At 36.9% G+C, this 7,838-nt stretch overlaps 1 protein-coding gene across 8 annotated transcripts in view; it reads left to right on the top strand.

The window, feature by feature from the left end:
• Fbxl13 (F-box and leucine rich repeat protein 13) overlaps positions 1 to 7,838 on the top strand; it is a 273,523-nt gene that overhangs the window by 48,900 nt on the left and 216,785 nt on the right. The window lies entirely within an intron of this gene.

The raw sequence follows: 7,838 nt of genomic DNA, 5'->3' as shown, positions 1-7,838 counted from the left end.
GAAAAAAACCCCCTCTGGGGTCCTTGGGTCCTTCCTGGGTCTGTTGTCGCGCAGGCCGGGAGCTCCCGCGCAGGCCGGGAGCTCCCGCGCACGCCGCCGGGTGATCGCAGACCTCCTTTGTGTTTTTTTGTATTATTGTCATATACTTTACTTCTATGTGTTTATAAACTCTACTAAATAACTTATTATATTTGTTTTAAACAGTCAATGATTTTTTTTTATCCAGCACATTAAAAAAACTTTAGCAGCCTCAGACTTAAGGGAAATTTGCAAATAAGTTTTTCCTGAAAATTTTGAGAATAATTTGCCAACATGTAATGCCTATGGTACTTGTATAATATTGGTATAAAAAGGGTCTTTCTCTTTCAGTCAGTTGTCACATCCTCAGACCCAATTCAGGTTTCTTCAGTTGTTTCAGTAATGTTCTTGCAAGATCACATTGTTGTCATAACTCCTTGGTCTCCTTCAGTCTGGAACAGTTCCTCAGTCTTTAATTTTTATGACATTGGTGTGAAGATTATGCAAGTGTTATTATACACTGTCCTCAATTTCAGCTTGTTTTGTGTTTCTTCATTAGTAGATTATTCATGCTACGCATTTTCTTTAAAGCACATAGATGTGATTCTTTTGTGTTCTCATTGCATCCTTAGGGGCACAGGATTTGGATTTGGGCATATGTCCTCTTCTTAGCCTCTCTGGCAGGTAGTCCGGGTCCAAGGCCCTACAATAAGCTATACTTTCTCAGTTTGCCTTCCCTTTTCTTCTGTGGACTCTGACATTCCACTTTGGGTTTCTCCTCCTTGGGGACAACCTCCTTACCCTTCTTGTGTTCCAAATCTCTGTGCCAGGTTGCTCCTTTGTGTATATAGCTTCCTTTACACACTCAGTCTGCTGCCCTGGGCCTCTTCAGCTTCTTCCGTACCACTTACCCTGGCATGGATGGTGCGTTAGATTTCTGGTGCTGTGATAAAATACCTAAGAAAATCAATTTAAAGGAGGAAAGGTTTATTTTGACAAATGCTTTTTAGAGGTGTCAGTCTCTGGTTAAGTCCATTGCTTTGAGGTTTGTGACAAGACAGAAATGTCATGGTGGAAGGACATGGCAGAGGAAAGCTGCTCTCCTTATGGCATCAAGGAAGCTGAAAGAGAAGGAAAGAGCCCTGAAGGAGGGATGGGGGATAAGATACACTTTTCAAGGACATGCCCTTATGACCTACTCCTTTCAACTAGGACCCTCCGTCTATATTTCTACCACTTCCCAGTAATACCATTAAATTATAAATCCATCAGTGGATTAACCTACTGATGAAGTTAGAACCTTCATGATCCAGTCACCTTCCTAAAAGTCCATCAGCTGCCAAACAAACCTTTAGCATGTTTCCTTTGGGGAACATTTTGGATCCAAACTGTAAAAGATGCCTTCTCTGCTTGGCCTGGACTGATAGCTTTAGGACTGAATTGAATGGGAAAGAAAAAGGAAAGGTGTAGTGGAAGGGGTTAAGTATTCTTTTAAAGAAAACCACAGGAAACAAAAGTATTTTAAGATTTTTTTGTCTTTATTACTAAAATTTTAGCAATTTAATTGCGATGTGCATTGATGTAGTTTTCTTTGTCCTTCCCAAAGTTTACTCTTTTCATGGATTTTTTTTTTTTTTAGCAAACTTGAGAAGTTTTCAGCCATTATTTCTTTAAATACTTTTGTGTTTTCTTCCTTCCTTTTATGTAACTGGAACTCCTAATTGTATCTCTATTAGGTAACTTGGTATTGTCCCCAATGTCATTGAGTTTCTGTTTTGTTAGTTTTACTTTTTCTTTTGTGCTTCATTTTGAATATAATTCATTAATATTTCAAGTTCAGTAATTTTTTATGCACTGTTTAATCTGCTATTCTCTTCCAGGGAATTTATAAATTGCAGATATTGTATTCATTGGGTTCATTTTAAAAATATGACTTTTTTAAAGGTTCATTTTCCTTTACATTCTTTAGACATTTTTAGTATAGCTTTCTAAAAGAATTTGTCTTCAAGCTCTTATCACTGTAATTTTTGTGAGTGTTTCTGTTTTTCATGCCATGTGTGTGTTTCTGTGTGTGTGTGTGTATGGTCCTTGGCATTGAACTCAAGGCTTTCACACTGAATCACATCCCCAGCTCATATTATATTTTTTATTGAGACAGTTTGTGAAGTTGCCCAGGGTGGGTTCAAACTTGTAGATATCCTGCCTTAGCCTCCCAGAGTGCTGGATTGCAGGTATGAGTGACCATTCCAGCTATTTTCCTGTTTCTTTACAGAGCTAGTAATCTTTATTTTATGCTGAGCATTTTATATGTTACATTGTTGAGCATATAGATGTCTTTCTTAGAGGAGAGTTGAATTTTGTTCTGATGGTTAATTTCCCATTACTTGAAAGGGAAAGTCTAGTATAACTTTTGCATCAAGGCTAGTGTTATGGTTCAGAACTAAAATATCCCCCAAAAGTTTTATGTGCTTGGAGGTGGGCCTGGTTGGAGGGGGCAGGTCAACATGGAATGATATATTCTTGTCCCTGGCTCTTCGCGTCTCTATCTCTGCATTTTCTTGGTACTATGATGTGAGTGACTTCCTTTTGCCAAGCTCTCTACCATGTGGTTTCCTGCCAGCCATGGACTGAACCCAGTGAACCTGCAAATCAGAGTCAACCTCTCCTCTTTCGGGTTGCAGGTATTGGTATTCTGTTCCAGCCATAGGAAGCCTGACTGGAACATCCAGTTTTTTTCCTGTTTCTATTATGAGACCTTTCTGGATCTTTACTGAATGCCCCAGGTATTCAGTGGCATGTCTCCAGCCTTGACTTGTAAATTTCCTCATCTATATGAATTCCAGTAGTGGCTCAGTTCATACTTCCCTGATAAATGTATTATTCCTGGTTGTTATATTTTTTCTGACTTCACAATGTCTCACCCTGTGCTTATATGCTTGGACTTTATATAGTTGAAGTCCAAAGATCCACATGTAGATGTCTAAAGCTCTTTTTCTGCCTAGTTCACACTTTCTACCCATAAATTCCAAATTCCAACCTTAACTTACTTAAACTCCAGTATCTATTTCCTCAACTTAGTGCGTCTATCTAGTAACCCTTTTGTGGTAGTAGCTACTAAATATTTCCAGGTAGAATCCTGGACTAGCATAGGGTTCATCATATTTATTTACCTTCTTTCAGAGATCACATTACTAAAGTTACCTGTTGTTCAACATCTAAACTCATATTTTTCATATATTTTGTCCTTTTTATTGTGGGAAAGATAGTCTAGTATGAGTTACTTCATCCTGGTTAGAAGTAGAAACTGTTGATGGTTTTCTGAACCCATGGTGGCAGGAAATGTCAGCCACCTCTGTATGCCTCTTCTTCCTTCTATTTCTTCAGAGTATATTTAAACTTTTTTATTCATTAAGTTTATTGGTACATTTTAGGTATACAATATGATGATATTCATTATTGGGAACTTGTACCTTTACATGGTATATCTTGGTTTTTATTCTTTCCCCATTCCCCTGCCCTCCCTTCAACCCCTCCACCTCTCTCTATTTGCAAAGAATTTGTTTCCATTTTTTCCTTTTTCTCACATTTATTCCTTTCCCTTCTTTACTTTCCCCTTCCTTTTCCCCTTTCCCTTTGGACCATTTTTCTCTATTTTGCGTATCTATTATACATTTTGACTCATTTACACTTTCAGTTTTTCACACCAGACGTGTGTCCTATTTACTTCATTTAATAGTATTGCCTTAATGTGCATCCATTTAGCTATAAATGTCTCTAGTTTCTCATTCTTTATGGCAGAGTAGTACTCACTTCATTTAAAAAATACCAAATCTTTATCCATTTACCAGTTGATGGGCAATTGGGCTGTTTCCAAGTTTTAGCTCTTACAAACTGTGCCATTATAAACATGGATGTACATATATCAGTGTGGTATGATGCTTTTAGTTCTTTTGGGAACATATCCAGCAGGGGAATAGCTGGGTCAAATGGGACCTCTAATCCTCGTTTTTTGAGGTATCTCCGTATTGATTTCCACAGTGGTTACACCAGTCTACACTCCTGTCAACAGTGGAGAAGTGTTCCTTTTCCCCCCACAGCCCCACCAGTATTTGTTATTGGTTGATTTCTAGATAGCAGCCATTTTTTGAGGGGTGAGGTGGGATCTCAGTGTTGTTTTCATCTGCATCTCTCGAATGATCGGTTGATGTTGAACATTTTTTCATATGTTTATTTGCTGCTTTTACTTCTTCATCTGAGAAATGTCTATTCATTTCAGATGCCCATTTTTGCATTGGGTCTTTAAATTTGAGGGGTCTGATTTTTTAGAAGTTCTTTATATATTCTAGCAGAGTTTGTTTAAACTCTTGGTGTGGACTGAATATTTGTGTTCCTTCAAAATTCTTATGTTGAAGCCTTTATAGCAGATGTGACTGCATGTGGAGATAGGGCCCATCATGACGTGATTAAGGTTAAAAAGATTAGAGAAACCGGGCCCTAATCCAACAGGGCAGGTGCCTTGTTAAGAGGAGATACACCAAAGATCTCTCTGTCATGTGAGGACACAGCGAGAAGGGTTATCCTCCAGCCAGGAAGGAAGTCCTATCAGGAATTAAATATGATTAGTAGCCTCCACACTGTGAGAAGTAAGTTCTTGTTGTTTAAGCATCCTAGTCTATGGTATTTTATTATGATGGCCTGAGCACACTAATCTAACTTGTCTTCATTTTTCTCATGCCAAATCTCTCACTTCATTGCCCTTCACCTTCTCTCTCCGTCTTCACTGAGAAAATGTATACCATTGGATAGGTACCCCTTCAACTTACTTTCTGACCCCTTTCCTCAGTCTGCTTTACTAATCTTCCTATCATCTTTTAAAACATATTTCCATCCATATCCATCTTTTCTATCTTTTATATTCTCAAGAAATTTTGCCTATATAAGGTACATTATTTATATTGTATAATTTCCTTTAATTCCTTGCACAGGTACAGTATTCTTTAGGACCATGATAAACATCAATTTTGAGTCAGTGAAAAGCAAGTGACAGAAAGTTACATGATTAACTTCAAATATGATTTTTCAACAGAAAGTTTTGTTGCTTCTAACCAGGATACTCAATGGTCCAGCCATCCCAAATGATTTCTGTTGGCCTAGGACTATGTTTTATTCATGTTATGTTCCTTGATTTATAAATATACATACATTATTTATCAAGTAAATGGTTGTATCATTTAAGAAATTAACCCTTTCTGCCCCAGCTCAATGCAGATCTATAATAAAACGATGCAGATCTATAATAAAACAATGCAGATCTGTAAGAAAAACATCAATGTTTTCCTTGGCCAGTGGTGGCAAACCAATGGCACACGTGCCTCACTGGGCTGTTTGTATCATCAAAAGCTCTAGAGGTTTTGCTGTCACTGCCTTAGGCCATTCCTTGCATTTGTGGAAGTCAAATCTCGTAACAGTTATTGATGAATAGGCATAAAGGATTAAGCTTTAAATAATTACAAAACTACCCTAGTGCTGATTGATATAAAAAAGAAAAAAGATAAATTTTGGAAAATCTTTAGGCTTCAAGATTTTTCAAGAACACACATTTTTGTTAAAAAATTTTAAACTAATTTTATTTTTATTGACTAATATTTTTACATCTATAGAATGCCATCTAGATAGTGGGTGATTGTTAAATCAGAGTAATCAACATGTCCATTACCTTAAGATTTTATCATTTCTTTATATAAGCTAAAGACATTCAAAACCCTCTCTACTAACTACTGTGACATATAAATATTATTACTAACAAAATTCATCCTACTATGCCATAGAATACCATCTTTCTTTTTATGGGCCTCCACACAGATGATTTAAAGAAAGCATAAAAACCTAGTCTAGTCTCTGATGCTGTAGCTCCAACATGGGCTATAGCATAAAGTGTAATGGGCTCCAAAGTACTTATTATAAGTTCACCATTCTGGGTCTACTAATTCTCATGTGTAACATCTAGTACCAGTGTAACCTGCCAGAATAAGAAAACATGACTAATGCCAGGACTTACATGCCTTTTTGTTTTCTGTGACACAAAGTACAGAGCAAGGCAGTCCCAATGCTGGCCATTTACAATGCCAGTAACAACCGAGTCTCTTTTTATACAACATAGCTCAGGCTCTTGCTTGTTGTCTAATGGTTGCAGTATGACTTACTTTCCGTCTAGCCTCACTATCACTGATCAGAGTTAAAGAATGGGAAAAACCATAGTGGTTAAAGGAAAAAGTTGTCTATCCTGTGTGTGTTAGGAAAGCCAAAGTTTCCCTAAAACCCCATAGACAAGACTTTCATTGATGAAGATGATGTTGTGGATGGAATTGACAAGTGACACGCACATAGAGATGAGCTGGATGGAAGTAAAATAATAAAAAGTTTATTTTGCCAGCAAAGGGTCAATCACATTAAAAAAGATAGTGCCAGTGATCAACCTCCTATTGGGTTGCAGCTCCCTCTTTTATAGGGTTTTACAGCCTTGATCTCATTCAGGTGGTTACATTTCATTTCCTCAGTTCACATCACTGTCACAACCAGATGTAACAGTTCTTCACAGTTGGGGAGATTACCTTAAGATTTCTCTAGCTATCTATTCTAGTGCACAGGAAGTGGGTGCTCAAGGTTAGGGATGAGGCCAGATGTCCCACTTCACGGTCAGTGCCTCCGGTGTCTGTTAATTTTGAACTAAACAAAGCAAATTACTATTAGAGACAGAAGAAGTCATTTTACATTTTCCTAACATTTTGAGTTTTCAGATTGTTTGCAGAAGTTCTCTGTATCATCCCTCCCTTGGAATCAATGAGGCTAGAACTTTGTCACAAGGTCATGCATTTTTTAATCATGGGAGAGGAAGGGACTTTGGATAGAATATGAGTGAGTTAATCAGCAGTTAATCTGCCTCATTGAAAGCACATTTGAACTTCCAGTCATCAGCCTGTGTTTTAAAGAGAGTAAGTTTGAAGGCTCCCAATTCAGAGGAGTGGTAAATGTTGAAGTAGATAGAAATGCTAATTACATTGATTTGATTTTTGTACAGTGTATACATGTATTGAATTATCACACTGTTCTCCATAAATATGTATACTTTTTAAAAATCTTTTTTATTGAGGTTATTGGTACAATCTAGGTATACAAATACAGTTACACTCATCATTGGGATTCTATACCTTTACATAATAGGTCTTGATTCTCATTTTTCCCCTTGTCCCTGCCCTCCCTTCACCCCCTCCTCCCCTCCCCATTTACAAGCACTTTATTTCCATTTTTCCAGTTTCTCATATATTTTTCCTCTCCCTTATGACCTTTCTCCCACCCTTCCCACTTTCCTTACACCTTTAGCCCTTTACTTCCTATTTCACATTATTAATTGTCTCATTAGGATCCTTTGTACTATTATAGTTTTTCACACCAAAGAAACTATTCGGTATTTCAGTTAAAGAAATCTCTGTATGAACATTAAAAATAGGGAATCCTAAAATAAAACTAAAAAGGAAAGTAAAAGAGAAAAGGCAATGATGTAACATCAAAATAATCCTTAATTCTGAAGATGAAAATGGTCCCTGAACATATTTAAATTGCTTCTCACTCTTAATAGTTTTATCTTATTCTTTTTTTCATTATTTAGAGAATATTTTATTGGTTTCTGTAATCAAACCCATGTAGATATGACCTTACATATTTAGTATGATGTGTTACCCCTGTACATATGGAAAAAAAATAAAATAAAATAAATTAAGATTTCTAGACCAATATGGTTGTCCATTTCTGTACAATGCCAA

Source organism: Fukomys damarensis, unplaced genomic scaffold (genome assembly GCF_012274545.1).
Source record: "Fukomys damarensis isolate Sample0158 unplaced genomic scaffold, DMR_v1.0_HiC HiC_scaffold_4, whole genome shotgun sequence".
NCBI classification, from domain to species: domain Eukaryota; kingdom Metazoa; phylum Chordata; class Mammalia; order Rodentia; family Bathyergidae; genus Fukomys; species Fukomys damarensis.
The sequence above is the reverse complement of the archived record's forward strand: the minus strand, read 5'-3'. Positions and strand labels throughout refer to the sequence as shown.